Raw genomic sequence first — 12,605 nt, 5'->3', positions numbered from 1 at the left:
GTAAGTGCTTAGTCAATACCACCATCATTATTATTATCATTATACAATGTACAATGTGAAGCAGCGTGGCTCACTGGAAAGAGCATGGGCTTTGGAGTCAGAGGTCATGAATTTGAATCCCAGCTCTGCCACTTGTCAGCTGTGTGACTGTGGGCAAGTCACTTAACTTCTCGGTGCCTCAGTTCCCTCAACTGTAAAATGGGGATTAAGACTGTGAGCCCCACGTGGACAACCTGATTCCCCTGTGTCTACCCCAGCGCTTAGAACAGTGCTCTGCACATAGTATGCGCTTAACAAATACCAACATTATTATTATTATTGTTATACTATACTATAGTGACACCAGGCAGTGATAGAGAGGTGTAGTCTCCTAGTAGAACGATTGGTGCCACCAGGGGGAGATAGCAATTATTATTATTATTACTATTATACTGTATATACCATTAATAGAGCGATGCCTAGTACCACCAGTGAGCGATAAAAAAGGGCAGGCTCCCTGAATAAGGCTGCTGTCACCGGGGGGCTGGGGGGAGGTGATAGAGAGGCATAGCCTCCCCAGATACTTATTAATGTCCCAAAGGGTGCCTGGGGGGCAAGGGGGAGGGGGGGCAAGTATTAGGGTATAGCAGCAATCAGCTACATCTCTCCATAGACATCATTTCTTGGAATTAGGGTCAGTGTTTTAGGACATGGGGAGATTAGTGTCTACCCCAAACTAAGCTATCTTCAATCTGCTACCCAGCTCTTTCCAGCTCTAATACTGCTGGTTGCTTCGCCCCCAGCCCTGAGACTGAAATGTCTGGTAACAAACATGGTTCTCAGATTTTTCCAGAAGGTAGGATGGGAGATTCTGGACCCCTGTATCAGTAATCCACTCATCTCTCAAGATGGGTTCCACAGCTCTAGATGAGGATTACAGGCAGAATTTTGCCGGGGACACCGGTATCCGTCCGGACAGGCCCAGGCTCGCAGGCCAGCGGCCATCTGGGACCGAGAGAGGGACATGGCCAAGGGCATCTTCTCAGGGCACGGGGGCCGGGGGGCAGAACGGGCGGCCCACGGTCACTCACGGCCTGGGACCCAGAGCCTCATATGGTAGCTGGGGCATCCCTCCCCCAGGCTCAGGGTATCCGGACCACACACGTGTCCACGGCCACACACGGTCACTGGTGAACTGCGCTCCTGACTGACTCAGAGAGCAGGACACTCAGGGCACGAGTCACACGGAGTACTGGGGTATAAGGAAAATGTATGGGGTCAATCAGGGCAGGCTTCCTGGAGGAGATGAGTTTGGATCTGTGCCATAGTAGCAATAACGTGGCTCAGTGGAAAGACCCCGGGCTTTGGAGTCAGAGGTCATGGGTTCGAATCCCCGCTCTGCCCCTTGTCGGCTGTGTGACTGTGGGCAAGTCACTTCACTTCTCTGGGCCTCAGTTCCCTCATCTGTAAAATGGGGATTAAGACTATGAGCCCCACGTGGGATGACCTGATTCCCCTGTGTCTACCCCAGCACTTAGAACAGTGCTCGGCACATAGTAAGCACTTAACAAATACCAACATTATTATTATTATTATTATTAATAACAGTTGTAGTAAAGGTATTGCGTTCTTACTGGGTGCAGAACACTGTATTAAGTGCGGGGAGAAAAGACACAGGTGGGAATTAGACTTGGGGGCTCACAATCTAAGAGCACAAGTGGGGAGCAAGGGATGCTGAAACATGAAGACACACCACCTTCTGAGCTTAAAATCTAGTTGGAGAGATGGACACTACAATATCTCATAAGCAGAGGGAAGAAATGGAGTTTAAAGATGAGCTACAGTGAAATGGAGGAGAAGCAGGGGAGGGAGGGTGTGTGTGGTTGTGTATGTGTATTCCCACTCCCCACAGCTGTCCCATGTGTCTGCAGCAGAAGCAAGGTGTGTATGATATTGATGGTATTTATTAAGCACTTTCTTTGCACCTAACAACTGCACCTAGAATGGACAAGATAAAGAATTCCTTTTTGCTCTGCACTTGCACTTGGATTTGCACTCTTGATACACCCCTCCCTCAGTCCCACAGCACTTATGCACATTTCTGGAATTTATCGATTTAAATGAATGTCTGTCTCCCCCTCTACACCATAAACTCCTTGTGGCCAGGGAACACATCTAGCAACTCTGTTCTATTGTCCTCTCCCAAGGGGCTAGTACAGTTCTCTGCCCACAGGAAGCATTCAATAAATACCACTGATTGATCAATTTGAGTATATCTACAACTCTATCCTATAGTTCTCTCCCAGATGTTTAGTGCAGTGCTCTGCATATAGTAAGGGCTCAGTAAATACCATTGAGTGATAAACTGATTAGCGACAAGCAGGGCATATACATGGATTTGAGCTGGGACTGACATCCCAAAGGTCAATTATCAGTTTGGCAATTCCTGGATTGGTTTCAGCTTAGTGCCAAGAGTCCGTAGCAATTTTTCAGCATAGCAGGATGACCAAATTCTCCCAGCTGAAAAAATGACTTTCAGTGGAATTAGGTAAGCTACGTCAAAGAGATAGCAACCTAACCCCAATTGCAGACATTCGCGCACACGATGAGGGGCAAGATAAATGGGGTGGCCTCTAATATATGAAGTTTTTAGATCAGAAGACAATCACCTCAGACAAGGTTTCTGCCCCACTTGGGACCCAGAAACTGTCCCCCACCATTGAGGTGTTTGTTGGCAGTACAAGAAAGCATCATGGGACATTGTCCAAGCTCCAGGCTTTCAATCTTAGAGCCCATCAATCCATCCACGGTCTTTATTTAGAGCCTTCTGTGTGCAGAGCACTATACTAATCGCTTGGGAGAGTACAGTACAACAGAGGTGGCTGACACATTTCCTTCCCAAACAGCTAGCAGACTAGAGGGGGAGACCAACATCAATATAAATAAAGAAAATATGGATATGGACAAAAGTGCTGTGGGGCTGAAGGAGGAGGTGAATAAAGGGAGCATGTCAGGGCAACACAGAAGGGAACTGGAGTAAAGGGAATGAGGGCTTAGTCAGGGAAGGCCTCTTGGAGGAGATGTGCCTTAAATGAGCCATAAAATTCCCCCATTTCCCCAGGTTTGATGAGAGTTTAATCGGGGAAGACCTCTCGGAGGAGATGTGCCTTAACCATAAAATTCCCCCATTTGCCCCAAATTCCACCTCCCTAAAATGAGGAGCGCAGATAAAGGGTGAATTTGAGTCAAATAGTGGCACGCTGAAGAATGAGTGGAAAGGAAAGGATCAACATTGTGAGGTTCAAAAAAGTCAATCATGGACAGGCCTGGGAGTCAGAAGGTCAAGGGTTCTAATCTGCCACTTGTCTGCTGTGTGACCTTGGCCGTCACTCCCCTTCTCTGGGCCTCGGTTCTCCCGTTCTCCCTCCTACTTAGACTGTGAGCCCCGTAAGGGACAGGGACTGTGTCCAAACTAATTCACTTGTTTCTACCCCAGCGCTTAGAATGGTGTTGAACACATAGTAAGCACTTAAAAAAGAGCGTTAAAGTGTTCTGGGAGACATCGGACACCTTGGGCAACAGGGTTTAATGCCGTGCTCGCTACAAAGTAAGCTATTAACAGATACCATTATTATTATGTCGGTCCAAGATCTGCAAGGGCCATCAGGGGCCACCCAAGTGTCCAGCCTGAAAGCTGACCTGTCCTTCCTTCCTGTCTTCTTCACCTTCCCTGCCTTTTCCCTCCACTCTCTCCAGGCTCTTGTATTAAGAGCCCCCCAAACTTGGCCTCCACTGATTACTTCTTTCACCAAAAGTCCTTCCCCAGAGGCTAAAAGGAACAGAAACAGGGAGGAGAGAAGCAGTGCGGCCTAGTGGAAAGGACCTGGGCCTGGGAGTCAGAGGACCTGGGTTTCCAGCCCCACTTCCGCAATCCCTCTGCTGTGTGACCCTGGGCAAGTCGTTTCACTTCTCTGGGCCCTCAGTCACCTCATCTGTAAAATGGGGGATCAAGAGGGCAAGCCCCACGTGGGACAGATACCTGTCCAACCTATCTTGTATTCACCGTGGTGCCCAGCACAGTGCATGGCACACAGAAAGTGCTTAACGAATACCATTAAAAAGAAACAAAAAGGAGAGACAGAGTGGAGGAGACCGTGGGGCCGGGGGATTGGGGGGACCTCAGGGAAGAGCTTGAGTTTATTGACTGATTGATTCATTCATTCATTTGCTCATTCATTCTTATTTATTGAAGATCCTCCTGGGTGCAAAGCACTGTACTAGGCGGCTGGGATAACCTTGGATGAGAATTAGATCCCATCCTCGAGGAGTAGGTGAATGGGTTGCAGGTGTCTATAATTAAGGATGTTTTTCCAGATCCTTTTAACAATGAGCAGCTGCAAATCCCCTTCTCTTTAATAGCCTTCTGCCTCTTTTTCTTCCTTGCTCCTACAGCTTCTCCCCTACCCCACCCAGCAACCCAGTCTCTCCATTAGGTGCCCTACAATGGGTCAAGTGGCACTTCTCCTTTAAAGCCCCAGAGGTTGGTGAGCCTTTCTCTACCTTAGGTAAGGGCTATGGGCTTTACTTGCTGTAGGTTGTGGAGAGAAGGCAGAGTGTGTTTTTTCTGGGGTTTTGGTGAGTTGAGTCTGTGATGCTTTCTTGGTTAGCATATCTTTTGTTTAGCTGTGGTAGTTGATATATTGGATTAAAAGCTTCCCAAAGTTGGCTTTCTCTACCTATTTCTTATACCAGTGGTGCTGAGGTGGTTAGGGCAAATGGTTTGGTTTTTGATGGTTCAGGAGTGAGTTGGGTTGTTGCTTTTAAGGGACAACTTAAGGCTAGGCTAATTGATATTGTCTCCAATGGTGATGGAGTGGCTTATGAAGGGAGTTGGTTTTATATGGATGACTCAGCAATGACTTGGACGTTTTAGGTTTGGGATAGTGATTTTATTGATTATGGTGATGGAAGGGACTAAAGAATGGGCTGGGCTCAGAGTTGGAATTAAAGGGGTGGGGAAGGAGTCCCAAGTCTGGGATAATTGACATAGGGTAGTGGCCCTTTAGAGGCTGAGGTTAGATTGTACTTACTCTAGTGCTTATGACAGTGTTTTGCCCTCAGAAAGTACTCCATAAATATGATTGACTTTGTAAAAATAATGGTACTTGTTAAATGCTTATAATATGCCAAGCACTGTACTCTACTGACTGCTGGAGTGGATACAAGGTAAGTAGTGATAGCAATGACTGGAGTTGAGAATCTAGGGTTAGGTTAAGTGAGATTTCCTGTACGGAAGCTGGAGTTGTGTGTGTGGTGGGGCAGGCAGGAGACTAGGGCTGGATAGTCGGTGTCAATTGGATTAATAATGTGTAGGCAATGAAGAGGCCTGAGGGTGGTAGGAGAAGGTTTGCTACTATTTTCTTGTTGAACCTGTTGATGAGATGATGGTATGTGATAAGCAGTTAATATGTGTTCCAAGTGCTGGGGTAGGTAGAAGATAATCAGATTGGACACATGTGTGTGGCTAACAGTGTTTGTAGCCAAGCCTCTGATTTGGTTCTCAGGAGCAGAGAGGTTGTGATGTGATGAAGTCTTGTTCTGGGGGGGGGGGTGGAAATGAGTGCTGCTCTGGGTCTAGAGGTCAGGGCTTTTATGGGGCAGAAACTACGGGGTGCATGCTCACTGTCTCTGTGTGTCTCTCTGTATGTTTTTTGTGTCTCTGTCATTGAGCTCTCTTCCTAGGCTTGGGCCAGGCCCCAGTTAGCTAGTATTGCCCACTCAACTGTAAAATCATCCAAGCCGTAACCTTCCACAACCTCAACCTGGTACTTTGTGCCTGGAATGTGCTGGAAGGTGAAGGGTTGTTTCTGCAAGTTTCGTACACTTCCCCTCCACCCCATTATCCACAAGAGGGTGCACCTCCAGTCCCCATCCATTGGAAACCTCCCCCCCCACACCCCACTCTCCACCCTCCTCAGTGAAGTGAGCGCCGTGGGTCGGTCCTGGCAGCGTCATTATGGGAGTATCAGAATGTAAGCCCCCCGAGGCAGGAAGCGAGACCCACTGAGGGGGAAGGAGTGGGGTGGCGGTACTGTCACGTGCCCCTCGAGGGCAGGATTGCGCCGACCTCAGCTGGATGTCGGGGGACTCTTTTTGGGCTTCCCAATTCTTGTACCCCAAGACACAATCTTCCGTTCCGCCGCCGTGGGACTCCATAACAACCCCATAAAAGCCCAGCAGTGACTTGGGGTTCAGTAGTTACACCGGTGTGGAGTAAACTGTAAACTCGTTGTGGGCGGGGAATGTCTGTTAAATTGTGTTTAATATAGTACTCTGTGCTCCACGGCATGAGCCCGGGCTTGGGAGTCAGAGGTCATGGGTTCTAATCCTGGCTCCGCCGCTTGTCAGCTATGTGACCTTGAGCAAGTCACTTAACTTCTCTGTGCCTCCGTCACCTCAACTGTAAAATGGGTATGAAGACTGTGAGCCCCACGTGGGACAACCTCACTACCTTGTATCTACCCCAGCACTTAGAACAGTGCTTGGAACATAGTAAGCTCTGTGAGCCCCACGTGGGACAACCTCACTACCTTGTATCTACCCCAGCACTTAGAACAGTGCTTGGAACATAGTAAGCTCTGAACAAATAACAGTGTTAATAAGTAAGCCGGCCTGACCCAGAGCACCACCAACACATGCACGGTTCGCATGTGTTCGTTAAGTATTCGTTGAATACTTCATAGATATGCGCCTGGGAGATGGAGTTACCAAGTGCAAATCTCTCATTGAGTTGGAATCTAGTATACAAGAATACTTCCAGATGACTCCTCTAACCACTTGTCGTGGCTTCTACTCAAATGGATGTAATTTATTCATATTAATGTCTGTCTCTCCCTTAAAATGGTAAGCTCATAGTGGGCAGGGAATCTGTCAATGGTTATATTGTGCTCTGCATTAAGTGCTGGATAAATACGATTGACTGAGGCCTCTTGCCTCCACGTTGTGCTCTTAGTAGGGTGCTCTGTCAAATGGCGTTCCAGAAACATTATTGCTGTCTTAATGCAACACTGCCACCCTTCACTCTATGTATTGATTCACTTGCTTTTTATGCTGATTCAAGCTTATCATGGGTTCAGGGTGTACAACGTCATCTACTGAACTTGTACGTGCTATTCCACCTGTATGTAACACAATTTTAATGTCTGTCATGTAGACCGGAAGCTTCTTGAGAACAGGGGCCACGCGTGCTATGTAATGCTAAACTCCTTGAAGCATTCTCACCATGTTGTTCCAAAATCAGTGCTTCCCTCTGTAGGCTGTGAGCTTGTTTTTGGTATGTTAGTTACATGGTTCTTTTTTACTGTGCCAAAGGGTTAGTACATTGTTCTGCCAATGGAAAGAGCTCCAGTACAATGGACTGGTGGACTGACTTAGATTGTAAGCTCCCAGTGGGCAGGGACTGTGTCTCCTACAACAAGTTAACCAAAGAGTGTGTTCAAGGGGGTGTGGTCTCACTCCAGGTCCAACTTGGTGTCGGTTGCCCCTTTCAGGTCTACTGTTGATGGACTGGAAGAGGACCAGGGGTGAAGGACCAGCTTGGCACTGGGTAAGTGTTCAGGAATTTAGCTGCTTGAGAGAAAGGACATCAGCCCAGCTTCTTTCTGCACCCTAGAGAAGTCTCCCAGACAATCCTGCTCACAGGTAAGACTCTGGAGAATTGGGGGTGGGGGGGAGAGGGTCTGCAGGGGCTGAGTCTGTTGGGGAAACCCAGAATTTCTGGGGTGACAAAGCCAGTCAGGGCCTCCCCTGCAGGGTCTGTGAATGGCAGCCTTTTTCATGTCTCAGAGCAGTTGCCCCTCATCTCTGGTTCTCTCCCTCTCTCTCTCGGTCTCCCTATCTCTCTCTCTCTTGCTCGCGCTCTCACTCGCTCTTTCTTTCGCTTCCTTGCTCTACCTCGCTCTTGCTCTTTTGCTCTCTTTCTCTCGCTCTCTTGCTTGCTTCCTCTTTCTTGGGTGTGAGTGAGCCTGAAGGGGACAGTCTAGCTGGAAGATGGGGACCCTGATGGGGCTGGTCCCTGGCTGCAGCCCCCCCTGAACAGAGCAGGGGCCCAGAGCGAGATTACCCTGAGACCTGACTAGCTTTATCCTTAGGGCCAAGGAAGGAGTCTGAGCCCCAGGTGCATCACGGAAAACCTGGCCCCCGCTCCAACCCTGCTTCCCCAAGGACATGTTGGTGCTGACAGGACTGGACAGGATGGTGAGTTTTATGCTGTAAATTTGGGGCTCTCTAGCTTCTGTTTCAGGCAAGTTGAAGGAATCCATGGTCTTTATTGAGCACTAGGCGAAGCACTTAAGAGAGCATAGTGAAGGGAACCTTATCCCCCACTACACACACATGCAATCGACTGCATCCTTATAGTCCACAAACGAGAGCAGTGACCGAATCCCCCGGGCTCAGTAGTGACCCTTGATGAAGATCCTACCCAACAACCAACTTCCTGCTCGCTGCCTGGAGGAATTGGATCCCCACTAGAAACCTATCCAAGTTTCCCCCACCCCCAACTGTGATAGGCTGGCTCTCTCCCCATGGGTGGCCTGGGGCACACCTCATCAGTCAATCAATGGTCACCTCCATCCCCAGGAACCCATGGCACTGCCCCAAACTGGACCACCCGACCCCGTGGACAGCGGAGGTCTGACCAGCTACTCACCGGATGCTATGGATACTGATCGATTGCACCAGCCCCACTGTCGGGCAATGGGTTAGACCTGGGCTGCTGCCCCCTGGCCCGCACGACTGCCCCCCGGACACCCCCTCCCTCCCGCTCCCAAGCCCACGGTTGTGTTCCCCCCTTCCAGAAAATGCCATTTCCTTTGGGGGTCAAGGGTGAAGCACTGCATCATGGGTGCCAAACCAGTCCCTTGTTACTCCAGGAGGAGATGGAGGCATGTGTGTGTGTTTGTGCCTCTTGCATGAAAGTGAGGGCCGGGACCAGAGCAGGGTGAGAGGGGCTGCCCCTCTTTGGACGGGTAGAGGGTTATGGAAACAGGGGTCTAGAGCTTTGGACAGTTGCTCCATGGAAGGACCTAAGAACGGGTGTGAAGTCGCCCTGGGGCCCTTAATTCTATAGTCAGTGTGACTTCCTCCTGGCCGGGCCCTTCCGTTGGGAGCTATCTGCCTAGCTCTGGCTTCAAGAGTACAGACTCCCTCTCCCGCCTGAAGGGGGTGCCCCTAGGGGAGGGGGGTACAGGGACAGCAATAAGTAGGGGAGTGCGTGTCTATCTGTATGCATGTGTGACTTCCCTATGTTCTCCATTCCTCCTGGATGAGCAGAATGAGGGGTGGAGAGAACTAGCAGCAAATGCTAGAGAGGGAAGATGCAAAGCGATATTCCCCCCCCATCCTACCAACAGAAATGGCACGGTCTGCTGCCCTTCTCTCCACCTCCCCTCTCGGTCACCTTGGCGGCCTGGGCTCTGTAAGCCCAAATGCATCTGTATGGAATAAAATGGATATGTTTTTCCTCTTTCCTGAGTCCCTTGATTCACTGGCAGCTGCCCCTGCTCCCGAAATAGGTTATAATTTGGGAGTATCAGCTACTACCCAAAGCAGGAGAATGTCACCAGCTTCTAATTTGTAGAGTGACAACCTAGCACCCTCCCTCCTCCCTCCCTCCCTCCCTCCCTCCACCTTTCATTCCTTCAGTCTCAGCTAGTCAGGGTAAGGGGGCTGGAGGCTTCGGACTACAAAAAGAGAGAGTGATGACACCCTCTTTTTCTCCTTCCCTCTTCCCCGTACCCAGCCTGATGCTCTTAAGAATGTGGCTCCCATGGGTGAGAGACTCTCAGATTTCTCCTGTTTGATCAGGTGGGGCTAGGCCAGAAGGCATGACCCTCTTAGGCCCGAGAGAGAGAGAGTGGGCACCATGGGTTGGAGGTGGGCAGTGGCTCAGACTGGAGGTTGTCCCAGGTTCCACTACCCGGTCAGTCAGTAAATCAATCAGTCGTACTGAAGTGACTTCAGTGACTTGCAGTGTGACTCTAGTGGTGTTCCTCGATCTCTCTGGGTCTCTGCTTTCCCCTCCCCCTTTTGAAGTAATAAACACAATACTTGTGGTATTAAGTGCTTAAATGCCAGAATATGCATTATTTATTAAGATGTATGTTTCTTCCCAACCCCCCCACCCCCCATCTAGTTTGTGAACTTCTTGTGGGCAGGGAATGTGTCTACAAACTCTGCTGTAATAATAATAATAACTGTTGTATTTGTTAAGTATTTAGCATGTGTTAGGTACCAAAGCAAGAGCCCAGGTAGACACAAGGCAATTGGATTGGACACAGGCCCTGTCCCAGACAGGGACTCAGTCTCCATCCCCATTTTCCATGAGGCAATTGAAGCCCCAAGAGGTCAAGTGACCTCCCCAGGGTTACACAGCAGACAAGGGGCAGAGCTGTAAGTAATCAATTGTGGTAGTTAAGCACCTAAAACATGCCAGGTACTATACCAAGAGCTAGGACGCAACACAAGCAAATCAGGTTGGACACTCTCCCTCTCCCACATTGGGTTGACTGTCTTAATCTCCATTTTACAGATGATGTAAGTAAGGCACAGAGAAGGGAAGTGACTTGACCAAAGTCCTACAGCAGGCAAGGGTGGAGCTTGGATTATAACCCACAACTGTCTAATTCTGAGGCCCGTGCGAGGGAATTGTAACATCATAAGTGGGCACATGCAAGAACCCCCCAGCAGCCAACTCCAGTACATTCACACCCATGTATAGGTAAGCCCACCTGCATGGTGCACATGTAGGCCTGTCCCCTGCCTCCACACACAAATACACTTGTGCCCCAGATATTCCATCTACCTGTAATTTTATTTTACTTGTCCGCCTCCTCAGGTAGAATGTAAGATGCTTGAAGGCAGTGAGTGTGTTTACCAACTCTGTGGCAGACTCCCACACACTTAGTTAAGTGGCCTGCATAAAAGAAACCTAATTGATTAATCTCGCATGTGCCCTCCTCAGTAATGTCCAGGCTGCTGAGCCAAACCACGCTCTTCTAGTTAACAAGACAGAGAAAGAGAGAGGACAAAAATCAGGTGAGAAAGCAGCTGGACCCCATCTCTTCCTGCATAATAATTGTGGTGGCATTTGTGAAGTGCTCACTATGTGCCAAACAATTTACCAAGCACTGGGTAGAGTCAAGATTATCAGGTCAGACTCTGTTCCTGTCCTTCAGGGAACTCACAGTACAAGAGGGAGAGGGAAGAGGTATTGAATCCCCATTTTATTATTATTGTGATTATTAATAATGGTAATTATTAAGCACTTATTATGTGCCAGGCCCTGTATATCTGCCCCAGCGATTAGAACAGTGCCTGGCACATACTAAAGGACTTAAGAAATACCATTTAAAAAAAGGAGCATTGAGGATGGTGGAATGAGAGTCTTACTCCTCACTTTAGAGAACTTCCAAGTAATGTCTCATCCTGTTCTCCACCTCAAACATCTGGGTAAGCTCACTGTGGGCTGGGAACGTGTTTACCCACTCTTTTATATAGTCCTTTCCCAAGCACTCAGTACAGTGCTCAGCATCCAGTAATGTTGCATGTAAAATTATGGCTGTTCTTTGCTCTGCATGGTCACTGAGACCGTACGTGGTTCCTTTGGTCTCCAAATTTTATTCTGCAGAATGATCAAACACCAGGTCACGGGCCGTGATGAGTGTAAGACTCCAAAGACACTTTTTCGGTTACATTTAGACTCACACAGTCGTGCCCCCCGGCCAAACAGGCATCAATGTAAATAAATAGATCTATAAATATATACACATCAAAATGAGTAAACAGGCATCAATGTAAATAAATAGAATAATAGATATCTACATATGTACACAAGTGCTGTGGGGTGGGGAGAGAGGGGTCAAGCAAAGGGAGTGAGTCGGGGTGACGCGAAGGGGAGAGGGAGCTGAGGAAAGGAGGGGCTTAGTTGGGAAGGTTTCCTGGAGGAGGTGAGCCTTCAGGAGGGCTTTGAAGGGGGAAGGTGTGATAGTCTACCACGTTTGTCTACCTGCCTACCAACTCTGTTCTCTTGTCCTCTCCCAAGCACAGTGCACTGCTCTGCACACTGTAAGAGCTCAAAAAATTCCATCGATTAATTCAAGTGGTTAAAGCCAGGGTGAACCGTGAGACCGTTGGACTCCCCGAGTGGAGCTCATCCCTGATTAATTCACAGGAAGAGTCTCCACATCATCACCTGGTCGCCTGCTCAGCGATCCTGATACCAAAAGAGCTTTTCCTGATGGTCACAGCTGGTTCTCTGCAGAGTCAGGGCCTGTTTGGCTTTAGGAAACTGATGTTTCCCAATCCCAACCGTCACTAGGAGCATCCAAAGTAGCAGAATCAAATTACCCGGTGACCTGCTAAGTGCAGTGCAAGGGGAAATTAAGTGGCATAACACATGAGCAGGGAGGATGGCTCCAATGTCGCCTCTCTCCCAGGAGACCAAAGATCCTCTTCCCCATCTCCAGAGGAGGCATTTAGGGTGTGGTCCAAGACCCCTAATTCCGGCTCCGTCGGCTCTAAGCTCTGGGAGGAGGAAAGCCCCACAGGTCGTCTTCTCCAGAACT

The 12,605-nt window shown here is 49.0% G+C and overlaps 1 long non-coding RNA gene across 2 annotated transcripts; it reads left to right on the top strand.

Moving 5' to 3' along the window:
* The first annotated feature begins 4,443 nt into the window (after nucleotides 1-4,443).
* LOC114810265 lies at nucleotides 4,444-9,505 on the top strand. Of its 2 annotated transcripts, none has more exons than XR_003757985.1 (4): nucleotides 4,444-4,519; nucleotides 7,530-7,680; nucleotides 8,130-8,235; nucleotides 8,620-9,505. It is a non-coding gene; the product is annotated as an uncharacterized LOC114810265 (long non-coding RNA). The 2 variants fall into 2 exon arrangements; XR_003757984.2 differs by having other exon boundaries at nucleotides 4,462-4,544.
* Nucleotides 9,506-12,605: the final 3,100 nt, after the last annotated feature.

Source organism: Ornithorhynchus anatinus, chromosome 3 (genome assembly GCF_004115215.2).
Source record: "Ornithorhynchus anatinus isolate Pmale09 chromosome 3, mOrnAna1.pri.v4, whole genome shotgun sequence".
NCBI classification, from domain to species: domain Eukaryota; kingdom Metazoa; phylum Chordata; class Mammalia; order Monotremata; family Ornithorhynchidae; genus Ornithorhynchus; species Ornithorhynchus anatinus.
Note: the sequence above shows the minus strand (reverse complement) of the source record. Positions and strands in the feature narration are given on the sequence as shown.